The following is a 14,729-nucleotide window of genomic DNA, read 5'->3' as shown; positions in this document are numbered from 1 at the left end:
TTTTTTAAGGTGAAGGATATCAGCGCACGGAAGTGGGAGGTTTTTTATATCCAGTGTCAACGTCACAACCTCAATGGGAACATAAATGAAGAGGTCATACATAAGAACATAAGAAATAGGAGCAGGAGTAGGCCATCTGGCCCCTTGAGCCTGTTCCATCAATAAGATCATGGCTGATCTGATCCTGGCTTCAACGCCACTTCCCTGCCCGCTCCCCATAACCCTTGACTTCCTTATCATTCAAAAATCTGTCCATCTCCACTTTAAATATATTCAATGACCCAGCTTCCACAGCTCTCTGGAGCAGAGAATTCCAAAGATTCATGACCCTCTGAGAGAAGAAATTCATCATCAGCTCCGTTTTAAATGAGCGGCCCCTTCTGAAACTATGTCCCCTAGTTTTAGATTCCCCCACAAGGGGAAACATCCTCTCTGCATCTACCCTGTCAAGCACACTCAGAATCTTATACGTTTCAATAAGATCACTTCTCATTCTTCTAAACTCCAATGAGTATAGGCCCAGCCTGCTCTACCTTTCTTTATAAAACAAAGCGAGTGATATCGGCTCGTCCATCCGTTAAACACCCTTCCCACTCTGACTTCAAATCTTTATCTCCTTTTCCCTTAAAGAATGCAAAGGAGTCTCTCATTAGTCATCCTTCTCCATTTAATTTTGGATTTGTCCATTTGTACTGCCAAAATGGCCACCTTGTCTCTGATTGGCTCCCCAATATAACTTGACCTATTGCTGATTGGTCTCCTTGGAGGATAAGCCACAGCCTGAAGTTCCTCAGGAATGTGTAATTGGAACCACCCAGCCCAAGTTCTGACTGACTTTCCAATTTGTAATTCGATTCATTTTGACTTCAGAAGCCACAGAGGCTAGATCTCCCCAAAAGCCACCAAGTTCCAGCCGAAGTCCCTTATCCCAGTGCAAGTGCATCCCTCTCCCAGGCGAAGTCCCTTACACCAGCGCAAGTGCATGACCTTACCCCACTCCCACCCTCCCGGCCCACCATACATGGGGCACTGTGTGCGGATTGTTAACAGGTTTATTGGGTATGAAGTGAATAGTGACAGTTTCGTGACTTCTGGATTTCATCCACTCGAACAATGTCCCTTATAACACATGCACCGAGCTTTCTGAGCAATCGGTTGTGGGTGTAAAGGTAGTTGGAAGAAATGCTCCCCTCCGATCTCTCTCTCTTTCCCCCCCCCCCCACACCACCTCCCCCCAAGTTCTCTCTTTCCTCCGGCCACCCGCAGCTGCCGCCGCCATCAATTACCCCCCCTCCCCTCCGCCGCTCAGCAGGAGGCTCGGGGCCCGGTCGATGGGAGGAGTAGGCTCGCAACAACGTGGTCGGACTGATTGCACGGACCCACTTCCGGTTCGGGGCCATCCAATGTCGGGCGGGAGGCATCAGGGGCGGAGTCTTGAGAGGACGCAGGTGCAGAAGGACAAAAAGTGCAGCACAAATAGCCAGTCCGTTTAATTTTCAACTCCAGCCATAACTTAAACGCCTCCTTGCTTCAGTGTTTGAGATCCAACTTTCACATCCATAATCTGCTGCTGGCCACAGCACCTAGCACCAGCTTGATTTTACAATTCTGTTCCTAAATCTCCTTTTGTATTTGCTATTCTGCCCCCCCCTGCCCCGATAACCTCTTTTGTTGCTTCAATTATCAAAAGTTATTGGGTTGCCCCAGTAACCAGTTTTGTTTCCTGGCTCTGTTTTCACTCAGGCCACTCTAAGGTCACTTTCCGTATCAACCACTCCTCTGTATTCTTTGTATTTATTTTCAATCAGTATTTCATACTCATGATTCGGCCTCTCGTATGTCTTGTAATCTCCTTTGTGTCTGCCATCGCTGCTATCTGTGTACCCGATGTTGTTAGGGAATCAATCTTAAATCCAACTTGAGGCTATGCCTTCTAAGGGTCAGTGTAGAGGTCCCATGTACTGGGATTACCGGCACACAACTGACTCGGAGGGAGCACTGAATTCAGAGAGCACAGCCCTGCACTAGTTTTTTTTTTCCTGGGCTGCAATTCAGCACTCCGGGATGTAGTGAGCTGAAATACTTGTGCCCATTTTGCATGCTACGCTCGTTAGGACCAAAGCGAAAAAGAATTAATTGAACGTGACTCAAACTCTACTGAATTGTGCTAGGTTTGCTCTTTTTCCTGTGTCCTCCCCTTTGAATGGGAACAAGTTAAGCTCGGTGGGGGAGGCAGGCCAAAAAGTGCCGCTGCTATATATAAAATGCTTTGTTAGTACAAGATGTACAAGACTTACCTTAAGGATTGTTTATGAAGTGCCTCAAATGCAGTATTTCGTGGTTATGTATTACAAGATGAACGAAGGCATGCCGGGCATTTCAGCAGGCCTCATACCGCCTGCTGACCTTGGCACAAGCCACCTGCCAGTCACCGAGGACAAGTGCTCGATTTGTTGCTGGTCAGTAGGGTAGACCTTTGTCATTTGCAACAAGGGCTGCTGCTGCCAACGTAACCACAGGGAGGCAGCACTGCCAGTGGTTGACAAGGCCAGGTGACTCTGGCTTATTTCTGGCCATCGCTGCAATATCGGTTGTTGTACGGCCTGCATGTGGATCGGTGACTGATGCATCGTCTTCCCCATTGTTACCCGGTGTCGCCCCACTATTATATAGGAGAAGGGTCATTGATGATTCCCATTTGCTCACTATGAAGACCATTCTGCGTGTCAGTTGGTGGCCAGGTCTGTGTTAAAATGTGTCAATGTTGGGATTGCTCAAGTGGAAGTATTCTTGCTTCTAAGTCACAAGGTTGTTGATTCAAGTTCCGTGATGAAGTTGAGCACATAGTCCAGGCGACACCGAGGGAGTGCTCTAATATCGCAAATGCTGCCTTTCAGTTGAGAAGTTAAATCGAGGGCCAGTCTGCCTGCTCAGGTGGACATAAGATGCAATTTTTAGAAGAACAGGGAGTTCTTGATGTCCTGATCAAGATTCCTCCTTCAATCAACACTACCATCACCAAATTATCTGGTCATTCATAGGTTTTCCGATTCTGCGACCTTGCTGTGCACAAATTGGTTGTCAAATTTACCCACTTAACAGCAATGACTACCTTTCCAAAGGAGTCATAAAGTGGTTTTGGATGTTCAGAGGATGTGATGAGGATCTGTGTAAATGCAGGCTGCTTTGCAGTGGTTTGATGTACTAGCTATTGGATTGTGCACCCTGCTGGAACATAAAAACATAAGAAATAGGAGCAGGAGTAGGCCATACTACCCCTCGAGCCTGCTCCGCCATTCAATACGATCATGGCTGATCCGATCATGGGCTCAGGTCCAATTCCCTTATCAGTTAAGAAACTGTCTATGTCTGTCTAAATCCATTCAATGTCCCAGCTTCCACAGCACATTTTGAGCGACGTATAAATCATTCTCAAACCAAATATTCCTCAGCATGATCTTACTTCTGCCGCTAGGTACTGTAGACAGCTGTTACCTCTTGCCAGTGGTGGTGAACTGCAATCGTCTGGCAATGGTACCCTGGAGAGTCAAACAGTGCAATACTCACCTCATGCAGCATCATGTCCACCTCTTCAGCCATTAAACAGGGGCTTGAAGCCACTTTGTCTTTTGCCCACAGACTTGGGTCTCCATGTTGGCTTTTTCAACCTGTCAGCCTCACCATTCATTGCCCCTCCCATATTTGTCTTCTCAAAGGTGGGAACATTTTAAAGAATTTTTGTATCCCCATATGTGGCTCCTTACTTTTAAGTGGCCACATCCCTTTAATTTTGAGCAACAGCCCTGTGAGAGAGGCAGGTTCCTCTTCCCTTTGCTTGCTGTGCGAGCTTCAAGCTTGGGGAGGGGGGCATACTTAATTCAGATTCAGGAGCTGACCTCAGCACGTCCATTGATGACCAGTCTATCCTCTACCAACGTATACATAAGAACATAAGAAATAGGAGTAGGCCATATGGTCCCTCGAGCCTGCTATGCCATTTAATTCGATCATGGCTGATCCGATCATGGACTCAACTCCACTTCTCTGACCGCTCCCCATAACCACATCCACTTATCGTTTAAGAAACTGTCTATTTCTGTCTTAAATTTATTCAACGACCCAGCTTCCACAGCTCTCTGAGGCAGCGAATTCCACAGATTTATAACCCTCTGAGAGAAGAAATTCCTCCTCATCTCTGTTTTAAATGGGCGGCCCCTTATTCTAAGATTATGCCCCTGAGTTCTAGTTTCCCCTATCAGTGGAAACATCCTCTCTGCATCCACCTTGTCAAGCCCCCTCATAATCTTATATGTTTCGATAAGATCACCTTTCATTCTTCTGAATCCCAATGAGTAGAGGCCCAACCTACTCAACCTTTCCTCATAAGTCATACCTTGGACCTCCTGCTGAGGCTTTCACAGCTTTTTACCCAGAATTGCTGAAGCAGCCCTATAATGAACTCCGAGTACATGTGGGAAAGATTGGGTGACGCGGCATTACCTTGTCTCACTCGTTCATTATGCTAACTTATTATCAACACTTGCTGCTGCTTGCTGTTCCCAGTAATAAAAACCTGATCAGTCTCATTTCTTTCCCATCAACTCCACCTGTTTGCAGAGCATCTATTAATCTTTGGTGCCAAATGTGTTCTCATCACCCATGAAGCAAAGCAGCAATTCATCCTTCATTTCTATTGCCCACTCATAAATCATTCTCCAACCAAATATTCCTCAGCATGGTTTTTTCCTCGCTGAATTCCCAGTCCAGCTTCCTCTTTCATTCTTTCCAGCATGAATTTTAGCAACACATTCACAGAATGACTTCTGCATTGTCATTCTTCATATTGTGCCTTTTTAGTGTTTTGCACTATCGATGTAGATCGGGCTCCTATTGTTCAATATTTCCTTTATCGTCTTATTCCTTTCTTTGTATTTTAAACAATTTCCTGTCGTATTTAGTAAAATCCACCTTGGAGAAAAAATTGGCTTCATAGTAGATTCCTTCTTGGCTGCCTTCTGTAACGTCTAGGTCATGTGTCATGCTTCTCCATATTCTCCCAGGGGAATAATTATCTTTATATGTCGCTCAAAATGTGCTGTAAAAAAACCCACAGCTTATCTTTGGGGATTTTACTTTTTTGTTCTGCTCCGGACTTAATCCTCTCAGGAGCTCTGATCCCCGCTCAAGTATTTGTTGCTCTGAAGCACGTGTTATTTTTGGCCGTACCGTTAAATAGGATAAATATCTTCAGGAGCCAGATCTATGCTCATAAAACTCAATCTTGGGGTCGACAAACTACCATCATTTGATTTAACTCATCTTCTCTCCTACTCTTTTGCTTTGATGGTGTCCTCCACTGTGACCATTGACCCTTCTGTTATATTCCTCAGAAAAAACTTACAATGATCTTCAGAATCCAAAGACCAGATTCTAACCTAACCACCTGGCAGGTTAGTTTTGAATGCCTGCTTTACACCCAGCCCAATTGTATGCTCCATTGACTTAAAATTGGGGCGAAAGTGTTACTTTGTTTACTAATCAGTTGGAATACTAAATACTAATTCTAATTCTGGAGCTGGAGGAAATTACGGCTTATCCGGGACTGGATGTCGGACAAGCAGGCTGAGAGAAATGACGCTGTTGATGGGTCGAGAGAGGGAGATCCTTCAAAATTATTGCATTATGATTCCATACTACTTCTGTTGCTAGCTATAAACTGTGTTTAACTTTTCACCATTTAGAAAGTACCCTGTTCTATTCTTTTTTAGGTCCAAAGTGGATGACCTCATGTTTGCTTACATTGAAATTGATTTGCCACAGTTTTGCCCATTCACTTAATCTATCAATATCCCTTTGCAATTTTACGCTTTCATCCACACTGCCTACAATGCTGTCTATCTTTGTGTCATCGGCAAATTTGAATACATGACTTTCTATGTCATCATCTAAGTCATTAATAAATACAGTGAATAGTTGAGGCCCCAACATAAATCCCTGTGGGACACCACTAGTCACATCTTGCCAATTTGAGTGCCCATTATCCCTACTGCTGTCTCCTGTTGCTCAGCCAATTTCCTAACCAGGTCAATGATTTGCCCTCAATTGTGTGGATTTTACCTTGGATAATAATCTCTTATATCAGACTTTAACAAATGCCTTCTGGAAGTCCATACAAATAACATCCATAGACATTTCCCTGTCCACTACTTTAGTCACCTCTTCAAAAAATTCAATCAGGTTTGTCAGGCATGACCTGCCTTTCACAAATCCATGCTGGGTCTTTCTGATCAACGGAAGATTTTCGAGGTGTTCAGTCACCCTATCCTTAATTATAGACTCTATCAATTTCCCCGCAACAAATGTTAGGTCTATAATTCCCTGGTTTCCTTCTCTCATCATTCTTAAAACGCAGAGTGACATACGCAATTTTCCAATCTAAAGGGACGGTTTCTGAATCTAGAGAACTTTGGAAGATTATGGTTAAGACATCTGCAATGTGCTCACCTTTAAAACCCTGAGATGGAAACTAACTGATCCTGGGGTTTTGTCACTCTTTAGTGTCATTATTTTCCTCATTGCTGTTATTTTACTTACATTAATTTTATTGAGTCCCTGTTCCCGATTCAGTATTAGTTTCTTTGGGATGTCCGACATGCTATCCTCTTCTTCTACTGTAAATACTGACATTTCCCCATTGTCATTGACAATATCTCCCCTTTCAGTTTTTAAGAGGCCAACATTGCTCCTGACCACACTCTCTTTTTCCGAATGTAACTGTAAAAACTCTTCATATTGACTTTGACATCCCTTGCAAGTTTCTTTTCATGCTCACTTTTTGTCGCTCTTACTTCTTGTGACCCTTTGCTGTTATTTGTGTCTTTCCCATTTGCCAGGATGTGCTATTTTTTGCATTTCTGTATGCTCTTTCCTTTAGTTGTATGCTGTCCCTTATCTCTCATTGCTCGATGCGTCCATCCTCTGAGGGGATTTGCAGGATCTTGCGGAGACATCATTGGTGGTATTTCTCCAGCCACTTGAGTTGTCTACTGTATATGGTCCACGTCTCTGAGCCATACAGAACAGCCCTGTAAACCATGAGCTTGGTGCTAGATTTGAGGGCCTGGTCTTCGAACACTCTTCCTCAGGTGGCCGAAGGCTGCGCTGGCCCACTGGAGGTGGTGTTGGACCTCGTCATCGATGTCTGCCTTTGCTCATAGTCGGCTCCCGAGGAATGGGAAGTGGTTCAAAAACTGGTTCTGTATTACATTAAATTATTTTTTGAATATCTCCCGCTGATCTTCTGTCGTTTTACCCATTAACAGATTTGCCCAGTTTATTGTGGACAGCCTCTGCCTCATCCCACCTTACCTAAGTCTAGAATTTCAGTTGCTGTTTCACGTTTCTCCCTTTCAAATGCAACATTGAACTTGATCATGTTATGTTGCTATTGGATAAATGATCACGCGCTGTTAGACTGTTAACTAAATCTGGATCATTACTCATTCCTAACTCTAATATAGCTTGCTCCCTTGTTGCCTCTAGGTTCAAGTGTAAAACTTGAATGTTCGACACTTTTTTACTCGAGTTGCACAGTCAAATCCAAACACGATAGCTTGACTATTTCCACCAGTTTCACAAGTTGGAAATTGGGCTAAGGACCTCTAAATCTCATCAATATCATCATCATCATAGGCAGTTCCTCGGGATCAAGGAAAACTTGCTTCCACTCTTAGCATGAGTTCTTAGGTGGCCGTACAGTCCAACATGGGAACCACAGTTTCTGTCCCACGTAGGACAGATAGTCGTTGACAGAAAGGGTGGGCAGGTATCCTGGTTTGCCGCACGCTCCTTCCGCTGCCTGCGCTTGATTTCCGCATGCTCTCGGTGACGATACTCAGCGCCCTCCAGAATGCACTCCCTCCACTTAGGGCGGTCTATGGCCAAGGACTCCCAGGTTTCAGTGGGGATGTTGCACTTTATCAGGGAGGCTTTGAGGGTGTCCTTGTAACATTTCCTCTGCCTGCCTTTGGCTCGTTTGCCGTGGACGAGTTCCGAGTAGAGCGCTTTCTTTGGGAGTCGCGAGTCTGGCATGCGAACTATGTGGCCTGCCCAGCGGAGCTGATCAAGTGTGGTCAGTGCTTCAATGCTGGGGATGTTGGCCTGGATGAGGATGCTAATGTTTGTGCGTCTGTCCTCCCAGGGGATTTGCAGGATCTTGCGGCGACATTGCGGGTGGTATTTCTCCAGTGACTTGAGGTGTCTACTGCACATGGTCCACGTCTCTGAGCCATACAGGAGGGAGCGGGTATTACTACGGCCCTGTAGACCATGAGCTTGGTGACAGTTTTGAGGGACTGATCTTCAAACAATGTTTTCCTTCGGCGGCCAAAGGCTGCACTGGCGCACTGGAGGCGGTGTTGGATCTCATCATCAATGCCTGCTCTTGTTGATAGGAGGCTCCCGAGATAGGGGAAGTGATCCACATTGCCCAGGGCCACGCCGTGGATCTTGATGTTTGGGAGGGCAGTGCTGTGCGACGAGGACTGGCTGGTGTAGGACCTTTGTCTTATCAATGTTTAGCGTAAGGCCCATGCTTTCATACGCCTCAGTAAATATGTCGACTATGTCCTGGAGTTCAGCCTCTGTATGTGCACAGATGCAGGAGTCATCCGCGTACTGTAGCTCCACGACAGAGGTTGGAGTGGTCTTGGACCTGGCCTGGAGACGGCGAAGGTTGAACAGCTCCCCACTGGTTCTGTAGTTTAGCTCCACTCCAGTGGGGAACTTATCAACTGTGAGGTGGAGCATGGCAGCGAGGAAGATTGAGAAGAAGGTTGGGGCGATGATGCAGCCCTGCTTGACCCCGGTCCGGACATGAATTGGGTCTGTGATGGATCCATTGGTAAGGATCACAGCCTGCATGTCGTCATGGAGCAGACGGAGTATGGTGACGTACTTTTGGGGGCATCCGAAATGGAGAAGGACACTCCATAGACTCTCGCGGTTGACAGTGGCAAAGGTCTTTGTAAGGTCGAAGGAGGTCATGTATAAGGACTGGTGCTGCTCCCTGCATTTATCCTGCAGCTGTCGTGCTGCAAAAATCATGTCCGTTGTGCCCCGGAGGGGATGAAATCTGCACTGTGACTCCGGGAGGAGCTCCTCGGCCACGGGGAGAAGTCAATTGAGGAGCACTCTAGCGACGACTTTCCCAGTGGTTGATAGCAGGGAAATTCCTCTGTAGTTGCCGCAGTTGGACTTGTCCTCTTTTTTAAAGATGGTCATGATCATTGCCTCTCTATCTCCCGGCCTGCTCCCTCCAGATGAGAGAGATGAGAGAGATGAGGTCGTGTATTCACGCCAGATGTGCCTCTCCGCCATACTTCAGTGCCTCAGCAGGGATTCCAGCCGCTCCTGCAGCCATGTTTTTTAGCTGTCTTATGGTCATTTCTACCTCATGCAGTGTTGGGATCTCACTGAGCCAGCGCCTCACAGCTAACCTGGCGTGCCTTTATGACCTCGAGATGCAGAATGCCCACAGTGCTTGGTCTGCCCTCCAGGCCTCCATAACCAGTGTCTGCAAAGAGACGCTCAGTCACTCAACCAGGAAACACCAGGACTGGTTTGATGAAAATGATCAGGAGATTCAAGAACTAATAGACTGCAAGCGCAGGGCATTTCTGAACCTTAAACAGCAACCCAACTCGGGAGCAGCAAAACAGCATTACAGACGGCTAAAGGCTAAGGTCCAACAAAAAATCCAGGACCTAAAGAACAGGTGATGGATGGAGAAAGCACAGGAGATACAGCAGCTGGCCGACAGCCATGATGTGCGAGGATTCTTCACCGCAGTCAAGGCCACATGCGGACCTAACTCCCAAGGCCCCACCCCACTCCTGGCCAAGAACAGGGAAACACTCATCAAGGACCCTGAGGCAGTCAGGGCCTGCTGAAAGGAACATTTCGAAGATCTCCTCAACCGAGACTCTGCCTTTAACTCGAGTGTTCTCGTCTCCATTCCGCAGCATGCTACCCGTTACCACCTCAGTGAGACCCCAACACTCGTCGATATATACCTGCAGTAACATCACTGTGGGATGATTCTGGCAGAAATGTGTAATTCATTATTAGTTTTGCCCCTGGAGGTGTTGGTATTGGACTAGATTCTATCTAGGCATTCAAAATCAACATGGCATTCCAAGATCAGCTGTAGCATAATGAGCATAAAGCGCTCTTTACTCTGGCTTACCTCAGAAGGAAAAAAAGACTTGCATTTATATAGCGCCTTTCACGATCACTGGATGTCCCAAAGCGCTTTACAGTAAATGAAGTACATTGTGAAGTGCACTCACTCAGCTGCAATGTAGGGAACGTTACAGCCAACAACAATGTGATAATGACCAGATAATCTGTTTTTGTTATGTTGATTGAGGGATAAATATTGGCCAGGACTTCAAAACAGTGCCATGGGATCTATTACATCTACCCGGGAGGGCAGACAGGGCCTCGGTTTAACGTCTCATCTGAAAGACGGCACCTCCAACAGTGCAGCACTCCCTCAGCCCTGCACTGTGCTCAACCCTCTGGAGTGGGACTTGAACCCACAACCTTCTGACTCAGAGGTGAAGATGCTATCCACTGAGCTACGGCTGACATACCAAGACAACCAACTCGGAAGACCACCTTGACTGACATTTCCAATTCCCACACTAGCGTTCCATGTTCTGAATGAACTTGAGCATTTCGCCCTGTAGTGTAGGTAGTTTTGTACTGTGGGCCCATGCCCTTGCACTGACTGATTTCAAATAGAAACCTGAACACTGGCAGAGAGAGGAGACTTTCAAACCATCAGTCGGGACAAGACTCAAAACCTGGTCCCAGAGGTGGAAGGATAATGCACCAACCCACTGCAGCACCCGGACGAGTTCTCATTTTCTACCCGTGTGCTCAATATTCTAGAATGATAGAATCGTACAGCACAGAAAGAGGCCATTGTGCCTGTGCCGGCTCTTGTTAAGATCTATCCAATTAGTTCCACTTCCCTGTTCTTTCCTCATAGCCCTGCAAAATAAGCAACCTAAGCAACTAAAGCCTTGCTGCAGATGCTGAAAGATATAATTTTCTTTCTAGAAAAGAAAAGCAACCCTTTGCCAGTAGGCGTTTAAATTGGTCACTTTGCAAAGTTGTGGTGATTGATAGCCAGTGTCAAAAATGAAATGGAATTATGCATCTCAATTAGAAATAATTTCACCAACTCCAGGACAGCAAGGGGATTCAATACATGGCAATTTATTGTTCAAGGGCTTGAATTGAAAGGGTTATTGTACCGTTAATGCATAAAAATAAAATGGGAATCAGATCTTCCCCTTGGCTGGTAGTTTCAGTATAAAATGACCAACTTTGGCTGTCTATTATTTAACAGCTGTGCAAGATGGAGTCACAATACTGGAACAACCAAACCATATTTTAGCCAAGCTGAAAATTAATGATGCAATTAAGATCGTGCTAAATGTTTTCTTTTATCGTACTTTGGGAGTGGGCATCGCTGACAAGGCCAGCATTTTCCTTCAACGACTGTCTGTCCCACCTGCAACAGAGACAGTAATTCCCGTATTGGACTGTTCAGTCACCTAAGGACTCATTTTAAGAGTGGAAGCAAGTCTTCCTCGATTCCGAGGGACTGCCTATGCTGATGATGAGAAGGTGGTGGTGAGCCATCTTCTTGAGCCACTGTGGTCCATGTGGTAAAGGTGCTCCCACAATGCTGTTGGGTAGGATTTTGACCCAGCGATAATGAATGAACGGTGATGCACTTCTAAGTCAGATTGGTGTGTGACTTGGAGGGGAACCTGGAGGAGATGGTGTTCCCATGCATCTGCTGCCCTTATCCTTCTAGGTGGTGGAGGTTTGGGAGGAGAAACTAAAACATTTGATCCTGTATTGTCAAGAATTCTATGTTTCGGCATCAGTGTGTGTGTGTGTGTGTGTGTGTGTGTTTGTATGAGACAGCTATCTTGTGTCACGGTACCAGTGCAGGTTCTAGAGATTTTAATCCTACGACAGAATATGCAAGATATGTGCAAACTCACTGGGGATAACCCAGGCATTGCCAAACCAGTCGTTTACATTGTGTGGAGCTCGCAGCAGATGTGACACTTCCAGGTTCACAAAATACGCCAGCTTCAAACAGCTGCAACTACCATAATTTATTAATATTTCACAAAGTAACAACGTATTCATTGTCTTGCTAACACTTTGTGCTGCTCCAGGACAACATACAGAAAATATATCAAAGGTAATTGATAATCTGACAGGAAGGTCTGGCTGTGATCTGTAGAGCTGGATATCACTGACAGACCTGAGAGTTCTCAGTGCATTATCACACTTTCTACTATAGGACACCACTTGATACTATTTCTACTGTCCTGGTGCTGGAATATCCTTTGATCCACCTGCACACACTGGGTGTGCTCCACAACATGACATCAGAGTAGGAACCTGTAATCGATGACTATAAAATGCTGATACTTGTTCCTTTTGAGATGTATTTTGAGCATGACATTATAATCAAACACACACTGATGCTATCGCGGGTTTAAGTTACATGGTGTATGGGACAGTTTTCCTATGGGGCTATGGGGCCGGGGTGCCCATATCAGGAGTAACAGGCCTGCCTTCTACGATTTTCCATCCTTGAGGTCCAATCTCTCCCTCTGGCACCCGGAGATCATATTATATCATGGACAACACTTTTCAGTTACAAAATAAACAGGTGTAAGTAACCTGGAGCCTCGCCGACTGGACTGGTGATAAGAGCTTTAATTCCCTGTGCCAGCATAGCGTAAATGGAGACATCAGTTCTTCTGTAATTGAAATATACAAGAGTAGCATTGTCCAATCCGTTAGGCACTAGCCACATGTGGCTAATTGCAAATCCAGATGTGACAGAATGCATTTGATTAGTAAATTGAAAACTGAGTAATGGATACCGTCGTTGGGCCTGTGATCTCCGTACTCATTTTGGTACAGCCGGTGCATGTGAACTTTAACCTTTCTGTAAAATGGTAATACGAAAAGCAGTGTGCAAGTGTTTTTTGATCATTGTGAGTACTTTCCTTCCTTGGTTACTGAATGATGGTATGTGTTTAATAAGTACAGGTGCAATGTCCCGAATCCGGAATTCCGAAAGCCGGAATTGTCCGAAAACCAGACATTTTGGCAGGCGGTGGGCGGCAGGCGGCAAAATCCAAAATCTGGCAAAACCCGAAATCTGGCACAGATTCGGTTCCAAGGATTCTGGATTTCAGACGTTGTACCTGTACTATATTCCATATTGTGTGAGCATTTTCTGCTAAAATTTGTGTCAATGCATTTAACCCTGTAGTTAGTCAGTGAGTTCTTTTCGAAAACACTTTTTAAAGGAAAGCTATTTCAATGTATTATTTAATGGAGCAGCACAGCTTTACTGTGGATGAGATACAGTCCTTTAACCCTTTTCAACATAGAGAACATTTTCAAGATGTTCTTTGTCTCTCCCACTCTTTAATCTCAGTCTCCTTATCTCGCTCTCACCTTCTCTCTCTCTCCTCTCTCTTTCCTCTTTTCTCTCCCTCTCTTTCTTCTCTTGATATATAAACAGTGTCACTGTATCCACTCCTGTGCCTCATCAGCAATTTCTATTGGGCAACACTGTTTTTTAAAGGAGTGTTAATTCTGTTTATTACTTAATGGAGCAGTGCGGCTGTACCAGATCATAATTAAATAGCGCTAATTACAAAGTACTGGGTACTCTGGCTTAAATTAGAATTGCTGTGTTGTTAACATTCTCATGGATATTATGCCAAAGAAAAGAGCTTTACACGGCAAGTTTGTACAAATTTCCCGGGATGACTGCTGTTTGTGATGAGAATTGGGATCTGCATATGTTGGAGGTGATATCTGTAGAGCGAAGGGTATCTTTCAGGGTGGCCATAGAGCAAAGGCCATACCCGCAGGCATAGAGACAGGATAAATGCTCAAAAATAATTGGTTCATGATGCTGTCACACAATACAGCCCCAGCACCTCTTTTTTTTCCCTCTGCACGCATTTTAAAGCTGAGATTAGCAGCGTCTACTATTGGCATTGATGTGCGAGAAGAAGCGACAATGGCAAGTGAGATGCATCAAGTCGAGCCATTGCACTGGTGAGACGCTTGCTGACCCGATTTATTTATGCACTGTTTTATTGTGCTTGTTCAGGTGAGAGGTCAGTATTGGGGAGTGGGACGTTTTTGCACCCATTGCCAGCACCAAACACTCCCAGGGTCAGCTGTGGCACCTGTTCGATCCATATTGAGCAGCTCTGAGATTGCTCCAGCAACCTAACTTTAGGCGGCGTGTTACTGAGAGGGGCTTTTCATGCAAAGTATTGTTTAGAAACATCATCAAAACACATTATGCAAGCTGGGGCAGGATATCTCAGAGTTGTGATTCGAAAAGTAGCCTCATGGAGACGCAGTCCAGAAAACAGGAATCCGGTGCTTGAGTCTGATATTATGACGTCCACTGGACTGATTTACTGCCCTCAAAAAGAGGACCATTTCATTGGACATTGGAAGTCTTTGAAGTCTCTTATTTAAAAAGAGATTTGTGTTTGTAGGGCAAGTACTTTGTCTGAAAGTAGCTTATCCCATTGGTAATAATCCCTTTTCATCATAATCTCAGAAGAGCAAATCTTACTGCAGCTGGAGTA

General features: G+C 45.3%; 1 protein-coding gene across 5 annotated transcripts in view; it reads left to right on the top strand.

Moving 5' to 3' along the window:
* The window catches only part of LOC139279906 (ephrin type-A receptor 7-like), a 634,755-nt gene that overhangs the window by 444,784 nt on the left and 175,242 nt on the right, over positions 1–14,729 (top strand). The gene's annotated exons all lie outside the window — the stretch shown is intronic.

The sequence above is a fragment of the Pristiophorus japonicus genome, chromosome 14 (genome assembly GCF_044704955.1).
Source record: "Pristiophorus japonicus isolate sPriJap1 chromosome 14, sPriJap1.hap1, whole genome shotgun sequence".
NCBI classification, from domain to species: domain Eukaryota; kingdom Metazoa; phylum Chordata; class Chondrichthyes; family Pristiophoridae; genus Pristiophorus; species Pristiophorus japonicus.
Note: the sequence above shows the minus strand (reverse complement) of the source record. Positions and strands in the feature narration are given on the sequence as shown.